This window comes from Artemia sp. Qi Xiang Cuo, chromosome 1, assembly GCF_049724085.1.
Source record: "Artemia sp. Qi Xiang Cuo chromosome 1, ASM4972408v1, whole genome shotgun sequence".
NCBI lineage: Eukaryota > Metazoa > Arthropoda > Branchiopoda > Anostraca > Artemiidae > Artemia > Artemia sp. Qi Xiang Cuo.
In genome coordinates, this window is record NC_142794.1 from 18,458,679 (window position 1) to 18,468,530 (window position 9,852).

At 36.9% G+C, this 9,852-nt stretch overlaps 1 protein-coding gene across 2 annotated transcripts in view; it reads right to left on the reverse strand.

Annotated features, from left to right (window-relative positions):
- The window catches only part of Dab (DAB adaptor protein), a 103,746-nt gene extending 95,519 nt beyond the window's left edge, over positions 1-8,227 (reverse strand). The window contains exon 1 of one of the 2 annotated variants that reach the window (XM_089093931.1): positions 8,163-8,227. The gene's annotated coding sequence lies outside the window, so the exon portion shown is untranslated. Of the gene's footprint in view, positions 1-8,038; positions 8,132-8,162 lie in introns of those variants that run through there. The other variant, XM_089093939.1, reaches the window with a different exon arrangement.
- Positions 8,228-9,852: the final 1,625 nt, after the last annotated feature.

The following is a 9,852-nucleotide window of genomic DNA, read 5'->3' on the forward strand; positions in this document are numbered from 1 at the left end:
GATTGTGCTGAAAATTACTATCCCATCAGCATCACTTCTGCAGTTGTAAAGGTGTTCGAGAGATTTGTAAATAGAGCTCTCATTCGGCACTTTGAAACTAACAACATACTAACTCCTTCTCAACATGGCTTCAGATATGGTAGATCCGTGGACACTAACCTAATACAGACATATGAGTATGTAACATCACTGCTGGATAAAGAATTTCCTGTTGATATGGTGCTCCTGGACCTCTCAAAAGCTTTTGACAGGATATTTCATGAATTCCTGATCGCCAAACTGAAGGCAGCAGCTGTTGATGGTGTTACTGTGCAGTGGATACAGAGTTTTCTATCAGAAAGAACACAAGCTGTCAGGGTCTATGATTCTCAAGGTGTTCCTCATTTATCGTCATCCATAACTGTGTTAAGTGGCGTCCCTCAGGGGAGCATCCTTGGACCGAGTCTCTTCAATTTTTATATTAATGATGCACCAAACCTTCTCTCAAACCTCCTCACACTTTATGCTGATGACTCAAAACTTGTTGACAAAGCTGCTATACCATCCGATCTCCAATCTATACAAACGGACCTTGATATTCTTGGAAGCTGAGCTGATAAATGACTCCTCTCCTTTAATGCTGAAAAATGTCATGTCATTCATTTTGGCAAACATAATCTACATCAGCAGTACCATCTCCAAGGTAACCCCCTCTCTGCAGTTACTGAAGAAAGAGATCTTGGAGTCATTGTTGATCATTGGCTGAGTTTCAGTACCCATGCAAAATCTGTATCTTCTTCTGCCTTCCAATCCCTTGGACTTATTAAAAGAACTATCTCTAGTCAGTCTCCTTAAGTATTTATGAAGCTCTACAAGGCACTGGTTCGTCAACGTCTTGAGATTGGAACGTCCCTGGTGTCCCCCTATTTTAAGAAGGATAGGGAAATACTAGAAAAAGTACAGAGAGGAGTAACTAAGATGGTTAATGGCCTCAAACAAGTGCCCCAGAGGAAGCAAGGCAACATGATTCTAACCCACAAAGTCATTTCAAAAAATACTCTTCCTGGTCTCCTTGCTCCCCCAGAACGCCTTGTGACAAGAGGAAATTCAATGAAAATCTTCAAGAAGCACTCTTCTATCCGAGAGAGAAGCCATTTCTTCAGCCAACAAATAACCAACTTTTGGAATCAGCTCTCTAAAGATACTGTGTCTTCAGACTTGACGATTGCCTTCAAGCAAAGACTTGACAAACATTGGCAACAACAGGAGTTCCTGTATAACTGGGAAGCTGCTGAGTCTACAACCTGAATGTAGCAAGCGAATCACAACAAACAAACAAAAACCATTAGATGTCATCACGGAGCATTACAAGGATGGAAAATCCTTAAATTTGCTCAAAGCTGCAATTTAAGGTAATAATAAAAAAACACTTAAAACCTTAAGAAGAACCACAAAAATATGGTCTGTGCTAAACAAACTCCTCAAGTTTTGTATCTTTTCTGTAGGAGCAATAAGAGTCTTACTAGAAATTTGATATTACATAAAATAAACAAGAACATCCAGTTTTTCAAAACGGTAAAATGACTGGAAAACCAGTTTTTTTGTAACTATGAATTTCATAGACTGGTTAAGTGAGTTTAAAAAAAAATCTTATAGAGATAAATATGTAGGCATTCTTAGCAGACTGTTAGTACTTGAATTATTTACTTAGAGTAAATTCCAAGTTTATTGTATTTAGTGATTACTTTAGAGTTCTCCTATCCCAGGGCACAAGATTAAGGATAAATCAACAATACTTATAGAAGTAAGTTTGTGCAGCTCAGTTTTCACCTTCCAAAAAACTGTCTAGTAGCCTAAGGAAAAAGCAATAATAGGTGCAGAAAGACATGAGCCTTATAAACATGAGTAAATAAAACTGGGATGGAGATGTTTTTTAATTTGAAAAAAAACTTAAATATAGCTGAAAATATTACACAAATCATTTAGGTTGTGTTTTTAAAACCTAAAATCAAAGTGAAGCATGATAAGACTTACATTAAGAAGCTTTACATTAAAGCATGTCATTTCATTTCATTGCATAGCATTAACAAGCTTTCATTTATTCAACTCCAAAGTCATAGCAACAGAGAATGACAAGAGATTATGGGACATAGTTTAGACCCCATATCTATTCCTGACAGTTTCAGGCCCCTGATTCAACAACTTTAAAAAAAAAAATCTTAGCAAATAGGGTCAAGGTTGCTTATAGGACAGAAAACAGAAAGGAAAAAAATATACTATTTCATTAATCACTACTCTAGCAATCACATCTTAGTCCTCTCTCTCCTAATAGGGCCTTAAGCTGTACACAATGATTTGCCAATTTTTAAAGGGGCACCATACCCAACAGGGTATGGGGTATTTCTCAAAGTGGGTGCCCTATTGCTGATTTTATAGGTTCGCCATCATTTTGATTGTTTGAAATAAATATCTTATTATTACTATTACACCTATGTTGTTACTTTTGGAAACTTCCTTATGCCAAAAAAGAAACCATGGTATTTGGAAAGAGCATTATGATTCCTTTTGGAATTGCCAGCAACTTAAGAGTTACTGGTAAAATTCTAGTTCAGGGGCTTTTGTTGAGCTTGGAATTAGTTGGGTAAATTTGCAGTTTTCAACACAATTTAGCTAGGATGAAAGTCAATACATTAGTTGGCACCTTTTTTAATGCTCTTTCATAATTCAATAGCCACTTTTGGGATAAATAATATTTTGAACCCTTAATGGAGCCCAAAAGGTAAAACAGTCCATAACAACCAACATTTTTAAAAGATATTTGTTAAAAAAAAACTGTTTAGTGAGAAACATTGTTAATATTAGGTGATTCAAGAATGGCAAATGTTACCCAATATGTAACAACACCATATTGGGTATTGTTATCCAATATGGTGAACATACCCAGACTATCCTAGATCTAAATATAACATTCATTTGTATCACAAATAAACTTTACCCCACCCCCATAATGTGCAAATATATACCTTGATTTGGATATCTTTAGGGGTAGGGGTAAAATTTCATTTGTGAAGCAAATGAATATTATATTTGGATCCAGGATGTAATTCTTGGTATCTATTTGCAGTAAAATTCTACTTCAGCTACTTCTGGCAATCTTAGAAAGGAGTTAGGTTAGGAAAATGAAATTTTCAGAGATGGGTCTACAAGCTAAAGTATGTCCTGGGAAGGTATTCTGAAGTACCTCTATCCCCTCCTTCTCTCTCTAGAGGGTCCTGACCTTTAAAAATGTACATGTTATAAAAGTGAAACCTTACAGAATCGATCTTCTGCTTAAATGAAGGGCAACAAAATTGTTTTCAGCTTCAAAACTTCAGCTTCAAAGCTCAATCCCAATTTATAAGGTTTTCAAAATATGCAAATACATTTCCTAAATTTTGGAAAAAAAAAAATTGACATGGCTTAAAATTCTATTCAAATAACAGGAATTGCATTTTCAGAACTAAAGCCAGAGAAAAAGACACTGATAACTAAAAATTAATGTAAAATGTTGTTTTGTCCAAATTTCAATAGGTATAGGCTTTAGCCTGTAGACTCATCCCTAAAAGTTTCATTTTCCTAACCTAGCCCCTTTCCAAGATAGCCAAAAGTAGCTAAATTAGAGTTTTAGGTAGTGTTCTGGTGTAGGGCTTCTTGATATCATGCAATTATATAATCATGCAATTGATATAATTTGCAATAGAAGCAATTATTGAATTATGAAATAGTGTAGAAAAAAAGGCATCAAATGATGTTTTTGCTTTCATCCAAGCTAAATTATAGTGTCACCTAGGAATTTACCCTAATATCTGTATTCTTTTCTTATTCCTAGGGCTTAGAAGACTGTATATATTATTGATCTATAGCCTTACTTAACTTACTTAAAGCTCTTGCTCGGCAGCATCGCCAGCGTAGAGGGAACCAGTCGTCAGCGCCGTCAGTCTTCTCCAGAGTGGTTGGTTCAGGGTGAGGGTTGTCACTTCAGCCGGGTTGATGTTTCTGGAGGTGAGCCGATCACGGATGACGTCAGCCCATCTGGTGCGTGGTCTTCCCCAAGGACACCTCCAGCCATTTGCAGCTGGGTTGAAATCAAAGATGAGTCGGGCGGGTGTTTGGGCAGGCAGACGGAGCAGATGACCATACCAACGCAGCGAGCGAGACTCAAGCTGCTCGGACAGGGGTGGGAGTTTGAAGGACCTGAGGATTTCCGAATTTCGTACCCTGTCGGGCCATCAGGAGCGTTCGATTTTTCGGAGGTGTTTTGTCTGGATGGCATCTACCTTCAGCGTCTGTGTCTGAGTCAGCGACCAAGTCTCAGCAGAATAGAGCATAACGCTGGCAACCGAAGCAGAATATATTTCGTGCTTTGGTGAGACGGCTGATCTGGGGTTTATGGAAGACTGTTTTTAGTCTTCCAAAAACAGTCTTGATCTGGGGTATCTATAGCCTACCTAGGCCTATATAAATTTAAAAAAACGTCATTTATTGTAGCCTATGCTAGCTTAATTTTGTTTCTTAATCTTTATATCATTGAATTTTTGATCTCAGTGTTTGAAAATGCAGTATAGGCCTGGGAGCTCAGCTGCACATAATGAAACATGCTTAGAAAACAATTCTTACTTCATAATATGCAGAATTATAATAGTTAACATATTTTACAGGGGGAGAACCTTTATCTTCTCTTCTTTCCTTGTTTTTCTAAGAAATTTATGAATTTGTTAGAACCTATATATTAACAGAGTATACACCCACCACCCTCCTAATGTGCAAATAGGGTAAATTTTGGTAAAATGCTACTTTAGCTACTTTTGAAGTACCTACCTCCACTCTTTCTGCCTCTAGATGCTCCTGAAATTTGCCTCCATGACATGGGCATAGGCAGCATATTGACTAGGGGGGGGGGGCACTTGGTAGTGTGATGGAGTTTTATCAACTGCTTTTTCCAAACCAGCTGCTTTTTCAGCCATATCTAATGTAAATTTGAAGGTCTAGGGGGGGCAGCTGCCCCCCCTCCCTATGCCCATGGGTCTATACCTATTGAAATTTTAACAAAACAATTTTGTAACCTTTATTTTCAGTTTCTTTGTCTCTGGCTTTAGTTTTGAAAATACAATTCATGCTATTTGAGCAGAATTTTAAGCTATATCAATGTTTTTTGTTTTTTTTAATTTGGGAAATATATTTCTTTATCTTTAAAACCTTTTAAATTGAGATTGAACAAAGTTGTGAAGCTGAAAATAATTTTGTTGTACTTCATTTAAGCAGAAGATCTATTTTGCAAGGGGTTAAGTTAGAAAAAGAAACTTTCAGGGGTAAAGTTCTACCAAATCATATTATTGAGTTAGAACTAAAGTGAATACACCATTTGATGCCTATTTTTATGCTGATTATGAATATAATAATAATTTCTATCGGAAATGAATTTCGGCCCCCCCCTATTTTTATGCTGATTATGAATATAATAATAATTTCTATCGGAAATGAATTTCGGCCCCCCCTCTATATATACCTAACCTAGAAATGATTATTATATTTGTAATCAGCATAAAAAGGCATCAAATGGTGTATTCACTTTATTCCTAACTCTATAATAGGATTTGGTAGAACTTTACCAGGTATATATAGGGGGGAGCTGAAATTCATTTCCAATAGAAATGATTATTATATTCGTAATCAGCATAAAAAAAAGGCATCCAATGGTGTATTCACTTTATTCCTAACTCAATAATATGATTTGGTAGAACTTTACCAAAAAAAGTTCTACGAAATCACATTATTGAGTTAGGACAAAAGTGAATAAACCATTCAATGCCTTTTTTTTATGCTGATTACGAATATAATAATCATTTCTATCCAAAATGAATTTCAGCCCCCCCCCCTATATATGCTGATTCAAGGTGTGTTCTGGTGTAGGGCTTCTTGATATCTTTAAAAGTAGACTTGTTAAAATAGGTCAATGAAACTTTCAGGGGCTAAAATATATCCTGGGAGGTTTTATTGTGATAAAATTGGTAAATTTCTAGGTGGCACTATAATAATTGCTTCTGTTGCAAATTGCATCTTGAGCCCTTAAAGGGGCCCCAAAGGTTTTTATATGAAGGTTTTCACTTTTATCCTAGCTAAATTATATGGCCCACTGTAAATTTACCATGATCTTTACCAGGTATATATGAGGGGAGCTGAAATTCATTTCCAATAGAAATGATTATTATATTCGTAATCAGCATAAAAAAAAGGCATCCAATGGTGTATTCACTTTATTCCTAACTCAATAATATGATTTGGTAGAACTTTACCAAAAAAAGTTCTACAAAATCATATTATTGAGTTAGGACAAAAGTGAATACACCATTCAATGCCTTTTTTTTATGCTGATTACGAATATAATAATCATTTCTATCCAAAATGAATTTCAGCCCCCCCCCTATATATGCTGATTCAGGGTTAGTGTTCTGGTGTAGGGCTTCTTGATATCTTTAAAAGTAGACTTGTTAAAATAGGTCAATGAAACTTTCAGGGGCTAAAATATATCCTGGGAGGTTTTATTGTGATAAAATTGGTAAATTTCTAGCTGGCACTATAATTTAGCTAGCCTAGTATGAAAGTGAAAACATCATTTGATGCCTTTTTTTATGCTCTTTCATAATTCAATAATTGCTTCTGGTGCAAATTGCATCCTGAGCCCTTAAAGGGGCCCCAAAGATATATTATATGAATTACAAAAGAGCATAAAAAAGCATCTAATGATGTTTTCACTTTCATCCTAGCTAAATTATATGGCCCACTGGAAATTTACCATGATCTTTAAAGATCATGCCCCAAATACCTTTGGGGCCCCTTTAACAGCTGAAGATGCAATTTGCAATCAGCATAGCAATGTATTGAATTATGAAATAGCTGTAGAAAAAAGGCATCAAATGATCGTTTTTGATAGCATCCAATGCTAAATTATAGTGATCAGCATAGAAATTTACCTTAAAATCTGTATTCTTTTCTTATTCCTAGGGCTTAGAAGACTGTATATATTATTGATCTGTAGCCTTACTTAACTTACTTAAAGCTCTTGCTCGGCAGCATCGCCATGTCGTAGAGGGAACCAGTCGTCAGCGCCGTCAGTCTTCTCCAGAGTGGTCAGTTCAGAGGTCCGAGGGTTGTCACTTCATGCCGGGTCTGATGTATTCTGGAGGCAGAGCCAATCACGGATGACATCTGCCCATCTGGTGCGTGGTCTTCCCCAAGGACGCCTCCAGCCGTTTGCAGCTGGGTCGAAATCGAAGATGAGTCGGGCGGGTGTTTGGGCAGGCAGACGGAGCAGATGACCATACCAACGCAGCAAGCGAGACTCAAGCTGCTTGGACAGGGGTGGGAGTTTGAAGGACCTGAGGATTTCCGAATTTCATACCCTGTCGGGCCATCAGGAGCGTTCAATTTTTCGGAGGTGTTTTGTCTGGATGGCATCTACTCAATAATATGATTTGGTATATATTGACCCAGGTCTAGCTACCTATTGAAATTTTGACAAAACAACTTTTAACCTTAATTTTCAGTTTCTTTGTCTCTAGCTTTAGTTTTGAAAATGCAATTCCTGCTATTTGAGTAGAATTTTAAGCCATATCAATGTTTTTTTTTAATTAAGGAAATATATTTGCTTATCTTTAAAACCTTATAAATTGGGATTGAGCAAAGTTGTGAGTCTGAAAAGAATTTTGTTGTAGGCCTACTTTATTTAAGCAGAAGATCTATTTTGCAATGTTTCACTTTTATAACACAGATTTGTAAAGATCATCAAAGTTGAGGACCCTCTAGAGGGAGGAGTGGAGGTAGATACTTCAAAACACCTTCCCATGGCATACTTTAGCCTGTAGACATATCCCTGAAACTTTCATTTTCTTAACCTAACCTCTTTCCATGATAGCCAAAAGTAGCTAAAGTAGAATTTACCCCATATTTACCTAGAGTTTCATCACATAGCCTAAATAACAGACTAACATACTTATCTGTCAAAATGACAAGCCTGGCCTACATTTTGTAATATAGACACAATTGTTCCATACTTCAGGACTTTTGAGGAGACCATAGATTTAAAAAAAGATGTGCATGGTTTTTAATGTCACTTATTCGAAGTAATAACAGCAACAACAAGCTACCTCTCTTTTAGCAGGCTAGCCTAGACCTATTTGACAAGATAGGAAAAAAGCGACTTATCGCTTATTTCTTCCAAAATTTGTTTTACGCAACTGTAATCATAAACTAAAAAGCGTCTTTATTAGCCCTTTTCGCAAAGTTTGCGAACTCTGTTTAGGGACCCGACAAACGCGGCTTTTTTGGTTACCAATTTCACCAAACGATAGTAGTACAAATGCAATGCTCTTTATCTTTAATTGCAGCTTGGAGCAATCTAAGGATTTTTCCTTTTGCAGCTCCAGAGTTGATAATTGAAGTTGTTTTCATTGTTGTTTAATGATCACATGCAGAAGGATGATCAGTAGCTTCCCAGTCGAGCTTATGCTTCCTTGAGGACCACTGAGAATCCAGCCTTCTTTTGAAAATGTTAGTAGATTCAGCAGTATATGTGTCTTCAAAGAGTTTATTCCAGCTATTGACGATTTTTGAGAAAAAGAACTGAGTGCGGGCTATAGTTAAGGTAGACTGTTGTACAAGTTTCAGCCAATGACCTCTGGTTTTTAAATTAGGACCAGCAAATAAGAAATAATACTGGAAGAGTGCTATCCCTCACCAGCTTTTTGTTTATAATGGTATTGCCTCTATTTCTCCTGCATACAAGTTTTGGGAGTTTGAGCTTAGCTAGTCTTGTCGGATAAGAAAACTCCTCCATGCCGGATATCACTTTGCTGGTACGTCTCTGCACATTTTCCAAAACTTTTATGTTTTTCTATGTAGCCAGGCTAGAGACATTTTAAATTCATGTTCGGGACAAACTAGGCGCTTGTGTAGAAGACTAAGGAATTAAGGGGACGAATGGAAAGGGTTCAGTTAATCAGCCCCAAAATTCAACTAGCACCAGCAGCAGATTTCTTAGCATGAGTACTGAAATTTATTTCATTGTCAATGGTGACTCCAAGATCTTTCTCATTATTTACACAAGAAATTGGGTGGCCTGACGGAAAAAAAGAGTGTCAAGGATTTATTTTGCCGAAGAGAATGACATTGGCCCTTGGCTAATGCTCAGCCCATTGACCAAGCAGTTTAAGATTATTTTTGGGAAAATCCTGTTCTTAACATGACAAGACTGGTCTAAGGAGCTTTGAGTCGTCAGCAAAGAGTGTTATATGCTACTGATAGTAGAAGGAGCATCATTGATAAATATATTAAATGGCGTAGGACCCAAAACACTCCTTGGGGAACTCCACTCAAAAATGCTTAGTAAAAAAGGATACGATTACGAGAGGCATCAAATTCGTGAACACATTGAGATCGCAGGCTAAGAGAATCAAGGATCCAGAAAAGAAATTTCTCTTCAAGCTTGACTGCAGGTAGCTTGATTGCAATTTGCTTGTGTAAAAATGATTTAGAAGCCTTAAAAAGATAAGCAGAATCATATGAGCAGAAACCCTGGTATCAAGCAAGTTAGTGATGCAGAAACTGATCCTAGGGGTAGGAAGCATAGAAGTAGGTGAAATAGAATTTATTTACTCGGACAGGAAGGATGAGGTGCATAGACAAGGTGTTGGGCTCATGAAGAATAAAGAAGCTCCTATGTCTTGTTTAGGCTTGGAAGGCATTAATAATAGATTTCCAATTGCTGAATTTATGGCTAAGAAGTTCAGAGTATCACTTATAGTAGCATATGCTCCTGTAGAACCAACTGACAGAGAT